This window comes from Solanum stenotomum, chromosome 4, assembly GCF_019186545.1.
Source record: "Solanum stenotomum isolate F172 chromosome 4, ASM1918654v1, whole genome shotgun sequence".
NCBI classification, from domain to species: domain Eukaryota; kingdom Viridiplantae; phylum Streptophyta; class Magnoliopsida; order Solanales; family Solanaceae; genus Solanum; species Solanum stenotomum.
The window spans coordinates 61,578,447-61,589,390 of NC_064285.1; the positions used below are offsets into that span (position 1 = coordinate 61,578,447).

At 34.3% G+C, this 10,944-nt stretch overlaps 1 pseudogene; it reads right to left on the reverse strand.

Annotated features, from left to right (window-relative positions):
- Positions 1-5,590: 5,590 nt before the first annotated feature.
- On the reverse strand, positions 5,591-6,903 carry LOC125863312 (acetyl-CoA-benzylalcohol acetyltransferase-like; annotated as a pseudogene).
- Positions 6,904-10,944: the final 4,041 nt, after the last annotated feature.

The window sequence follows — 10,944 nt, forward strand, 5'->3', positions numbered from 1 at the left end:
TAATCAACTATTTATAACACCACAAATATTCTAACTTAGACCAGGTTAAGAAAAAAAAAATTCAAGTCTGTTGATTTACAGACAAGTTTACAGGCTGTAAATTAATCTCCTTTACGAGTCGTAGACTTGATTCGTAAATCAAGGTTCAAGAACCTATCATCCTTTTGGTGAACAGGATGAACGAATTTAGTGGTCGTAGACCTTTCTACATATTGTAGAATGTTTTGTAGTTCAAAGCCCCGAAAGACCCAATTTACATTTTTAATTTCACGAGCCATTCTACGAATCGTAAAAATATTTATGGACCGTAGACTTATCTACGGAATGAAGTCTTAAAACCCAACTCTCTCAGTGTAATTTCTACGATTGCATAAGATGGTCTGTAAAAAATTGTACGGAGCGTGAAAGAGTTCGTAGAGCCCAACTTCAGAAAGTTTAGAATTTCTACTTGATTTCTATGAGATCTTTCTATGGCCTGTAGAATCTTTTACGGACCGTAGCCCTTGTAGGTGGCTCTAACAATTTTTTAAAGAAGGATATTTCAGACTTTTTCCACCCCTTTTATGCCTTAACCTCGACGGCTTTACACCTAATTAAGGTCCTTAACAGTATTATGCATCTAAAATCATTATCATAACTCGTCCCAAGGCTTAGAGAAAAGAATCAAGAGGAGTCTAGGGTTTCGAGCATCTTCTTCAAGTTCTTTTATAGAACTTTGTTCTTCCAAGTATATAAGGCTATTATAGTGATGAACTTTTTTTGAATTCAATTTTCCAGTAAAGCCTCGGTGTTGTATTAATCTCAAAACTTCAGCACCAAACATATACAAGGAGGTGGATAGTCTTATCTTTGCCTCCAAAATCATGGTTGCAAAATAGAACTGAACTTAATTGTTCCAACAAATAACATCTAGCAGCTAGTTATTTACAAGGATTTAAGTTATCAAAAAGTAAGCTTCTTGTGCTTGAATCTTAGCAAGGGCATTTGTGCTTGATTCATAGTGATGGACTAAGTTCATCCTCACACCCTACATCAAGAATTCAGAAAGTATGATTTAAACTTAGGGTTTTAACTCAAGTCATCACAAATTTCAAATTGGCCTTTACCCCTAGTCATTGAATTCTGATCCTTACCTTTGAGATTATAATTCTTGATTGGTTGTTCATGCACATCTTATCACATGAACCCTAGTTGGTTAAGAATTGATGGAAGTTTTTGTATAATTGTTTTCATGCAATATGCACTTCATAATCAAAGCAAGTTTAAGCATTTAAGCTTTTCAGTTGAGGAGAGTTTTAATGGAGCACTAATCGTCCCAGATGCAATATTATTACTATAAAAGTATGGCTAGTTTTAAAGAAGCATAAATAGTTTCATAAAGTAGTTTTCAGTCAGTCAAAGAGATACTACAGATATTTCAAAGAAATATTTTGAGTATTAACTCAACACAGAGATTAATATATGAGCATTACTGCATGTTTTGGGAGTAGTATTGGGCACCAAGTTGGGTAAGGATTTAGACAATTCAAACCCCATAAACCGCAGCTTGTGTAGGATAGGATTGTGTCGTTGATTCATGTGATTCTTCACATAGCTCCCTAGTAAGGGCTTAAATATGGATCCTTAAGTTTAGTATCATCCTCTATCCTAGCAAGATATTGGATGGCTCTGACAACGTGGGCAAGACGTTATATCATCACGAGACTCTTAATGATAGTAGTCAGTTAGAGAAACTCTCAAAAAAAGTGAAATATTATATTTTAGTACTTGAGTTATTGCATATCTCAGTTCTAAAGCTTTATTATTTTCATTACACTTATATGCTTTACTTTGTGTTACTTTTCAGATTCATTTCAAATTATATATTGTTAGCTCAGCTTAATGCACTCAGCCTTATTACATATAATATATTCCCTATACTGACGTCATTTGGCATTGCATCATTTTATGATGCATATTCAGGTGTTCAGGATCGACATCATGCGCTCCATTGAGATCTTCTTCTATCAGCTATGGCGAGACCACATTGATTTTAGAAGGTTCAGTTTCATTTATGTCTTTCTATTTTGATAGACTTTTAGTTCATTATTTAGGTAGTCGAGGGTCTTGTCCCGACACCTATTTTAGTTTAGTATCAACTTCATAGACAGGATAGTGAGTCAGTTCAATCTGTAGTATTCGGATGTTCTTTTTTTTTAAAAAAATTCCCAGTGACTATCTGGGTGTGTTGTATTTCATTCCAAAGGTTTAATTACAACACAAGGATAGATACTATCCTGCAAAAAAAAAAAAGAATGAGCTCCCAACAAGAAAGTCATATTGCTCATTCTACAACTATACGAGAAGTTAGCCTAACTAACAAAAAAATTAGCTTTGTCAAATTTTGATCTAATGGAAGGGACTTGTCTCTTATCTAAAAGATAGGGACCTTTTGCACCATTAGGGAGCTCGTTTGCAGATAAGTAAATAGAGCTATCATGTGAGTCCATTTCCATTTTCGCCAACCAATCCGCAAGTTGATTAGCTTCCCCATAACAATGAATGAACCTGATAGTAGCTTGCTTGAGCATCTCTGGGGTTTCATCAATAATTCTATTCATTCTAAAGATGCCAACTTTCTTGTTCTTGAGCATATCTATGATCACTAGGGGTGAAAAATGGGTGGTTTGGATCGGATTTGGATGGATTGAATATAGATTGGATCATAATCTACCTATATAAATTATGGGTAAATATGAATTTGGTGAAATATGATTTGGGTAAAATGGTTGTAATCCACTTTAATCTCTTAAAGCCAAAAAATATTAAATCAAAGCTAAGTTGTTAATACCTCAACCTCTACCATCCCACCCTACCCCTACCACCCCACCCCTGTACCCCCCTCCCCTCACCCCCAAAAGAAAATTTGAAAAGCCTTTTTTGTAAAAAAAATAAAAATTGACAACCCCTAGTAGTCTCACCCCACCACCCCCATCTCCCCCCACCCCTAATGTAAGGTTGGTGTATCCATTTTGTTTGCACCAATTTCCACCATACCAAGCTACCTTTGCTTCTGCAATGTTGTGATTGGTGCAGTGGAATGGGATGGAAAAGGCCATGATCAGTTGTCTTTTTTTATCGCTGAGAGCACCTCCAAGTCCTGCTCTCCCATTGTCTTTGTCGAAGCTTCCATCTGTGTTTAGCTTAAGGAATCCAAACTCTGGTTTTTGCCAGCAGACCACCATAAATTGTGGTACTGGTTGCATGATCCATCCGACCTGCTGTTCGAGTTTATACAAACTGAACTTTTTCTGATTACCATACCTGCAAACAAGACTCCTTCCAAATAGCCCAACAAATAATATTGGGGGTGATGTGTAAAATTAACTTATGGACATCATTTTGGGTTTTCTCATGCCACCAAAAATTAATGACATGCCTAAATGGGAGGTGAGAATGTCTAATCCCAAGAGGGACACCAAATAGATTCGCATGTTTTAAACATTATTTCTGTTTATATCTCAGAGATTATTTTCAGACTTTTGCTTATAATGTGACTGAAATACTTTAAGGTTACTAAATGATTTTAAATGAGTATTTATTTAAAGTTTCGCATGTATTTAGTCTTCCGCCTAGTAGTCAACCAGATCAAGATTTGTTTGGGACCAACAATATCAAGTTCACTAATAATAAAGATGTGTAATGCAATGGAATGCAATGTCATGTATAGTGATGCATGTCTAACCTAGTGATACACACCTGCTGTCTCTCAGTCTGAGACCCATGGGGGACATATCTGTCCATGCATCTGTCGCAACATGCGACACGATCCTCGATAGTAAAATCTGTCGCGGTGTGCGACACATCCCTCTATAATAGAATATGTCGCAGCGTGCGACACGTCCCTTGAAGTATAGTATCTGTCGCAGCGTGCGACACGTCCCTTGAAATATAGTATCCGTCGCGGCGCGCGACACATCCCTCGAAATGGTACATTCTCTTTAATTTCTTATTCTTACTCAATCCACATAACATTTATCACAACCATGTCTTAGAACCAATGCAAATGACATGTTCACACAAATAATGAGGAGATGACCATTTTCATAACAATGCACAATTCACAACAACACTATTGTGATACAACATCAACAATGAATCAATAAGTCTTTCAAACTATTCTCAACATATCACACACCAATAATTAATCACATTGCTTTTTATCACCCATTTTTCATCATTAGAACCATTCAATATGGACAAGTCAACTCATCACCAAGTCCCATTACTCCCAAACACATACTACAAGAAAATACACGATTCTATACACTTAACAAGAGTTTAGAAATCCACTTGCCTCAAATAATCGAACAATCACTCAGGGACTTGAGTCTTCCCTTTTTGTTGTACTTCCAACTCAAAGCTATCAATTCACATTAATAATCACAATAAGATTTCGAAACTAACAACACTCATATAATAATATATCTAGACTAGACCCATAAAAGCTCACCCAAATTTATAATCAAATTTCTTATTTTGATATCAATTAATATATCAACTCTCATATTTTCCATATTTCAAGCATAAGGTAAGTCTCAATCTATCAAAAACTTAATTTATAATGTAGTAAGTAACTGGATGAAATGTTTTCTGATCATTAACCACCCATCATATAAATCCAAATATTACCTAATGATTACATTAGCCATTAATAATTTTCCACCAAGGCCCAAGAAAACGTTAGCATAGGTTATTCAAATTTCCATATTATTTTTTTCAAGTCAAATTCAATTTCTCTTGTTTCTCTTTCAAAGCCAACATTGTTATTATAATAATAATCGACTATTCATTCATATACACAATACAAGATTATGTTTGGTTTACCTGGTGCAAATTGGTCAGTAGGTTTGAAATTTTCCGAAGTCATTGTCGTCGTTCTTATTTTCCAGGTCTCTTTTTCCTCTTAAATTGTATAGTCTAAAATTATTAAACCCTATTAACTTACTTTTAACACATGGGTCAAGTAGTATAGTGTATTAAATAAATTTTGAAATTGACCCATTAACTAATTACTAAAATTAAATATTTAAAATTTATCCAGTAATTAAATAATCATAGTTAAATGAGTAATTCTAAATTCTCATTAAAAATTTACGGAATGGGTCCTTTATGAATGAGATGACTAGTTCTCAAAATGACCTAACGAGTCATTACACAAAATGATATCTAAAATGTACCACAATCATCCAATCCAAATCCATTTGTGAATATTCATAATTTCTATAAAATTATAGACTTAAATAGTTTGATCCATGATGATTGATTAAAAGGTCAATAGAGAAGGAAAATCATTTCCTCGTCTTAAATTGTCGTAGGATGCTATGTTTTTTTTTTTTTTTGTAAAGATGTTATGTTATGTGCCTTCAATTGAGATTGATACAAATTGTTGAATAAAATGAGCAAAGTCAGAGGAAGGAAGTTGATGAAAGTCTAACATATATTTCAAATCACGATTCCATTATTGCATGTCTGAATGATTACTAATGATCAATAGTAAAAAGTACAAATAGAACAAATTACGATTACCAATGTAACACCATAATGAAAATTATAGTTTTGCATCACGTATAATTAAAGATGAGATCTTTGATGTCATCATCAAGATCAAATAACTGCATACAACTTTCCTTCAAGTCCACTTGCACGCCAATTTCAGGTCCAATATCATGCAACCAAAACATTTGTGTATCTTTCATACCAAAAAATATTAAGTTTGGTTTTCCCAAACCAAAATCCGAATCGTGCACAGGAAACTTACATATACTTGTACACATAACTTTGTCAACTTCATCGTTACCTCCCAACTCTGGTGATCGAAAACTTTCATTATATGAATTAACCAACGTTGACACTAGTGAATTATCTTTTTTACATGAAGCAACAATTTTATTCACCGCATTCCTGATTAATATTATGAAATGATGCAATTCCATTTTGGTCTCTCCTGGTATGAATTTTACTGGAACACCAATTAGAAAATTCCCAAAAGAGTTTTTCAATGTAATTTTGGAGCGCATATTCATTGGAAAGTCTAGCAGAGAAGGCCTTAAATACCCGTTTATAATTGTTGTAGCGCGGATAAAAGCCCTCCATAGGATTGCTGTAATAATCTCAACCCTTGAAGGTTGAAAAGTCAAAGCTCCATTTGATTCATCAATGCATTTTTTTTTGAGCCTTGACATAACAGCCTCACATATGACAATTCTCTTAACAACAATATATTATTGTATAATTGGAATGGGGGTTGACTTGAAAAGTCCTGCTATATCTCTTGTCGGAAAAATATCACCCATATTGAAGCTTAAAAAATTAATCTTGTCGATGGGAGTCCCCATTTTACACACTTTTGCCCACTCAGAAGTAAATTGACAATCTGAGAAACCATCCATTGCAAGATGTGAACTGCTGGTTGATATAGCGAGTCCACCACATTCAAACTTAGTTACTTGTATAGTGACAATTGGTGAAACCATGAATTAGTTTCATCGATATTCTTGTTTACATGTGGGTTAAATAAAGCCGCATGACCAAAGTCATTGCGTGCTTTATTTAAGAAATTATCCAGCGTATCATTGGTCTTGGCTTTGGTATAGGAAACGCCCTTGATCAAGACATAGAATCGAACAACATTCATCTTTATCATCGTACCTTCCTGCTGCTGGATAAACATGAGTTAATATCTTTGAAACGGATTGCTCAAGTTGTTCATCCATGTCGAAATTATTATAATTATGAAAGAAAAAAACCATAGAAACATTTTTCAGATATTTGGTCAAAGAAAGAGATCTAGTAACGCTGAAGGTGAGGGGGAGTAGGTAAAAATGGCTTGATGAGTTTTGTGCATATGATTTTAATTTCCATTTCTGCTACTCAACTCAGCTTAGGCTACAATTAAATATGTGACAACCTCCCGACTATATATAGCAGCAAAAAAGAAATTATATATAAGCTCAACGTTATACTCTACGTCCTATATATTTAATAATATACAAAGCTTTCATATATATTTTTAACAAAAATATTTTAGAACTTGATTTCAAATATTAATATATTATACCCCTAATTTACAATATTATACAAAAAAAAAAGTGACTTCGTCTTTGTTCTTGAATTCAAACACCATATTCATCAAAAAACACCTTAAAAATTATATCATATCACCAAAAATTTTAGATTTAAGTTCCTCAATATGTGACCTGTCTTTTTGCAAATAAATGAATATATATATATATATATATATATGTAATAAGAAGATCTATGTCAAAACATAGGTCAACAACATTCATGGTAAGAAATCATAGTGAGCACCCCCATTCTTCTATTTCTCTACCTAAAGCTCCTGGTAATTTATTAAATAACTTCTTCCCCTAATTCTTCATCAAAAGAATTTCCACTTATTGTGTAGTAATAATAATAATCTTTTAGAAAGTTCTTTATGTGGAACCAACTTGTATTGCTTAACTGTTCCAGTTTTATTAAAGCATTTCTTTGTAGTACTACTAAACCACTATTTGGGTCTTCCCCTGTAATTAGACTATGTATTTTATTTGTAAAATTATATGGGTTTGCTCCCATAAATATGATGAATTTACAGTTGCATTAACAATATCTTGTCTGGTACCTTTTGGAATAACGGGTAAAATTTGTCTAAAGTCACCTCCAAGAACAACTGTTTTTCCTCCAAATGGTAATTCTGCCTTAGATGCATCTTTATAGCTAATAATATCTCTTAAAGTTTTATCCAAAGCTTCAAAACAATATTTATGCATCATAGGAGCCTCATCCCAAACAATCAACTTTGCTTTGACTATCAAATTTGCTAAAGGAGTACCTTGCTTTATATTACATGTTGAATCTTCATTTATATTCAGAGGGATAACAAATCTTGAATGTGATGTTCTACCACCAGGCAACAATAAAGATGCAATCCCTCTAGAAGCTACTGTCCAAACAATATCTCCTTTAGATCGTATAGGTGCTGATAGTGTCCTCCAAATAAAAGTTTTTCCTGTACCTCCAAAGCCGTATAAAAAGAAAAATCCACCACTATTTGTAATAACTGCTGACATAATCTTTTTGTAAACTGCTTTTTGTTCATCAGTTAAATTTTGTAGTAATTCTTGATGTTCATCAGTTAAAGCACTTTTATTGTAACACATTTCATCTCGGATTAATCTGTTGCTATAATCGACATCATCCTCATTATAGACATGTAATGGCATTGTTGAAAAATCTTGAAAACTCCTTCTACACCCTTTTAAAAGGTTTCAATCTTTTGCAAGCAACGATTCTTCAAATCTGCTTCTGATAGATAAACTTTTGAAAAAACATATAAACATATACTAATTTAATAAAATAATCTAATTCTAATTTACTAATTATTAAAAATTATTAAAAGTAAAATAATAAAAAAATAATAAGAAAAAGAAAAAAAAGGATTATATATGATTAGTGTCAAGTGTAAACATTATTAAATACCTGGGTTATCTAATATTCTTCTTTCTTAAAAAACAATATCTTCTGATAGTAAGTGCCAAGTTGATTGCCACACTATCTCCGGACATGACATTGAATTAGATATAAGTAGCATAGCAAATAATTTCGTAGATATAATGGCATTCCCCATTGACTTGCTTCTACTATAGCATCAACATATTCTTTGTCATCATCTAATAATCCTAGAGCATAACATGCATCTCTAAAGGTCTCATGATCAATATCATTTATTCTTCTGATCTCCTCATAAGAAGTTGGACCTTTAACAACATTCAATAGCAATCTAAGGTAATATTGCTCACCTGATCCTGGTGGAACAAAGAAAATTCTTCCAATAGAAAATGCTGAAGTTTTCCTTTTTTCCCATCTCTTAGATTGTTGCTTCCAAACAAACTTTAAAGGAAATTCTGCATACGTTAGATGTCTTGCTTCAGGAAATTCCTTATTAGCTTCCAACCATCTTAAAAACATTGATTCCTTCACTGTTGGTTTATTGATAACAACATCAATTGGATCTGTAACGTCCGGCAATTTGAAATAACTATAAAAAGGCTTAAAAATCGGAAATAGTCATTTTTGGAAAGAATTTAAAATTTGGAAATTTGGCTAAGTATGGGAAAAAGTGAGTTTTTGGCCAACTTTGAGAGGTCATAAATCCTAGCTCAGAATTATTTAGGAGTATTTCGAGTTATGATTGCGAATCTTGTTGAATGATCTTTCCAACGCCACCAATTTTGCTCGATTCCGAGTTCGTATGAGCGAGTTATGGCCTTTGAAAGTTGGGCAGTCGGCAGGGAATCCGTCCGGAAATTTTAAGGGCATTTTGGTCTTTTCCCTAGTTTTTCTTTTGGGGTTATATTGTGTGTTAGGCTGATTTTGGATCATTTTTATCCCATTCTAAAAGAGAAAGATTTAGGGTTCTTGAGAGTGAAAAAGAGAAGAAGAAGAGAAGAAGAGAAGAAGGAGAAGAAAGAGGAGATCATCAAGATTCATCTAGATCTTCGTGGATTTTCGTCGGGGGTGATCCCTACTAGGTATGTGAGTCTTTAGTGTGGGTTGATCCTTTCTCCCACACACCAAACTCATTTTGTTATTGAGAAAAAAGATTAGTTGTGTCTTGAAGTTGTTGGTTGTGTTGTTGTTATTGTTGATTGTGTTGTTGAAGTCCCTTGTGATTTGGGACATGTTTCTGGTTGGTTTTTGAGTGAAATCTGTTGTATATAAATGGTTTTGATGATGCTAAGTGTTTGGGGCTGGAAACCTTGAAGTTAAGAAGGTTTAGAGTTGGAGAAAAGAAGGAGAAAAGTCGAAGTTGCCGGAGAAAAGGGGTGGCGCGTCGTGCCTTGCAGAGCGCCCTAAGAAGTGCTCTGGCCTTCACCCCTTGGGTTGTCGCGCCCTGCAGAGCGCCTCAGCTGGCCTTCTGAGCTTCGAAGGCTGGCGCTCCGCGCCTTGCAGAGTGTTAAGGACGCCAAGTTTCCCCCATTCTTTCACACTTTCTCATGCATGTTCCTAGGTATTGTACCTATGTTCCCTAGTTGTTTCCAACACTCCAAAGTATCTCCAAACATCCCGAACTCATCTAAATACGTGTGATCATATGTCTTGAATCCATAATCCAATTCAAGGCGAATTAGTATCAAAGTCAAGTGAAGTTAGAGTCAAGTCAAGTAAAGTCAAGAAGTAAGTCCAAGCAAGTCCTCCAAGCTTTTCAAGAGTCGTTATTGAACGTTTTAACTTCGTTTCAAGTTTCAAATCAAGCAAGAGTGTAGAGTTCCAAGTCGAGTAAAGAGTATCGAGTTTCAAATCAAGCCAAGAGTTTCGAGTTAAGTCAAGAGTCAAGAGTTGAGTTCATTTCTCGAAAGCTATTAGGGAACTAAGCATTCCCAAAGAAGTTTATAAATGTTTTCTTTTACATTTAAGTAAGGAGGGAACCATGTTTTCCAAAAGAGCTTTTGGGCTAAGTTTTGAGTAATTATCTCAATTAAAGAAAGATGTATTTAAAGCATTTATGAGCCAAAGTATTTTGGGAGTAGTATTGAGCACCGAATTGGGGACACGAGTTCACATTAACTCAACTCTCCATAAGAACCATGCGCCAACATGGGACTTGACGTATCATTCTTTTTAGATGATTACGTGAGATTAAGCTAGTGGATCCACTAAGCAATAGTAAGGTCCTATATCACGGCAAGGTATAGGATGATCCTTGGGCAACGTGAGGTAAAACGGTGTATCATCACTAGGGCTCATAGTGGTGGTTGTCGGTTAAAGAACCTCTCACAAAACTTATATTACCTTTAAATAAGAAAAGTTGAGTTTGTTATTGTTTTATCATTAACGAGCTAAGTTATTTACATTGTTTTACAAGCTAATTACATATTGCATGTGTCTTATTGCTATATATAT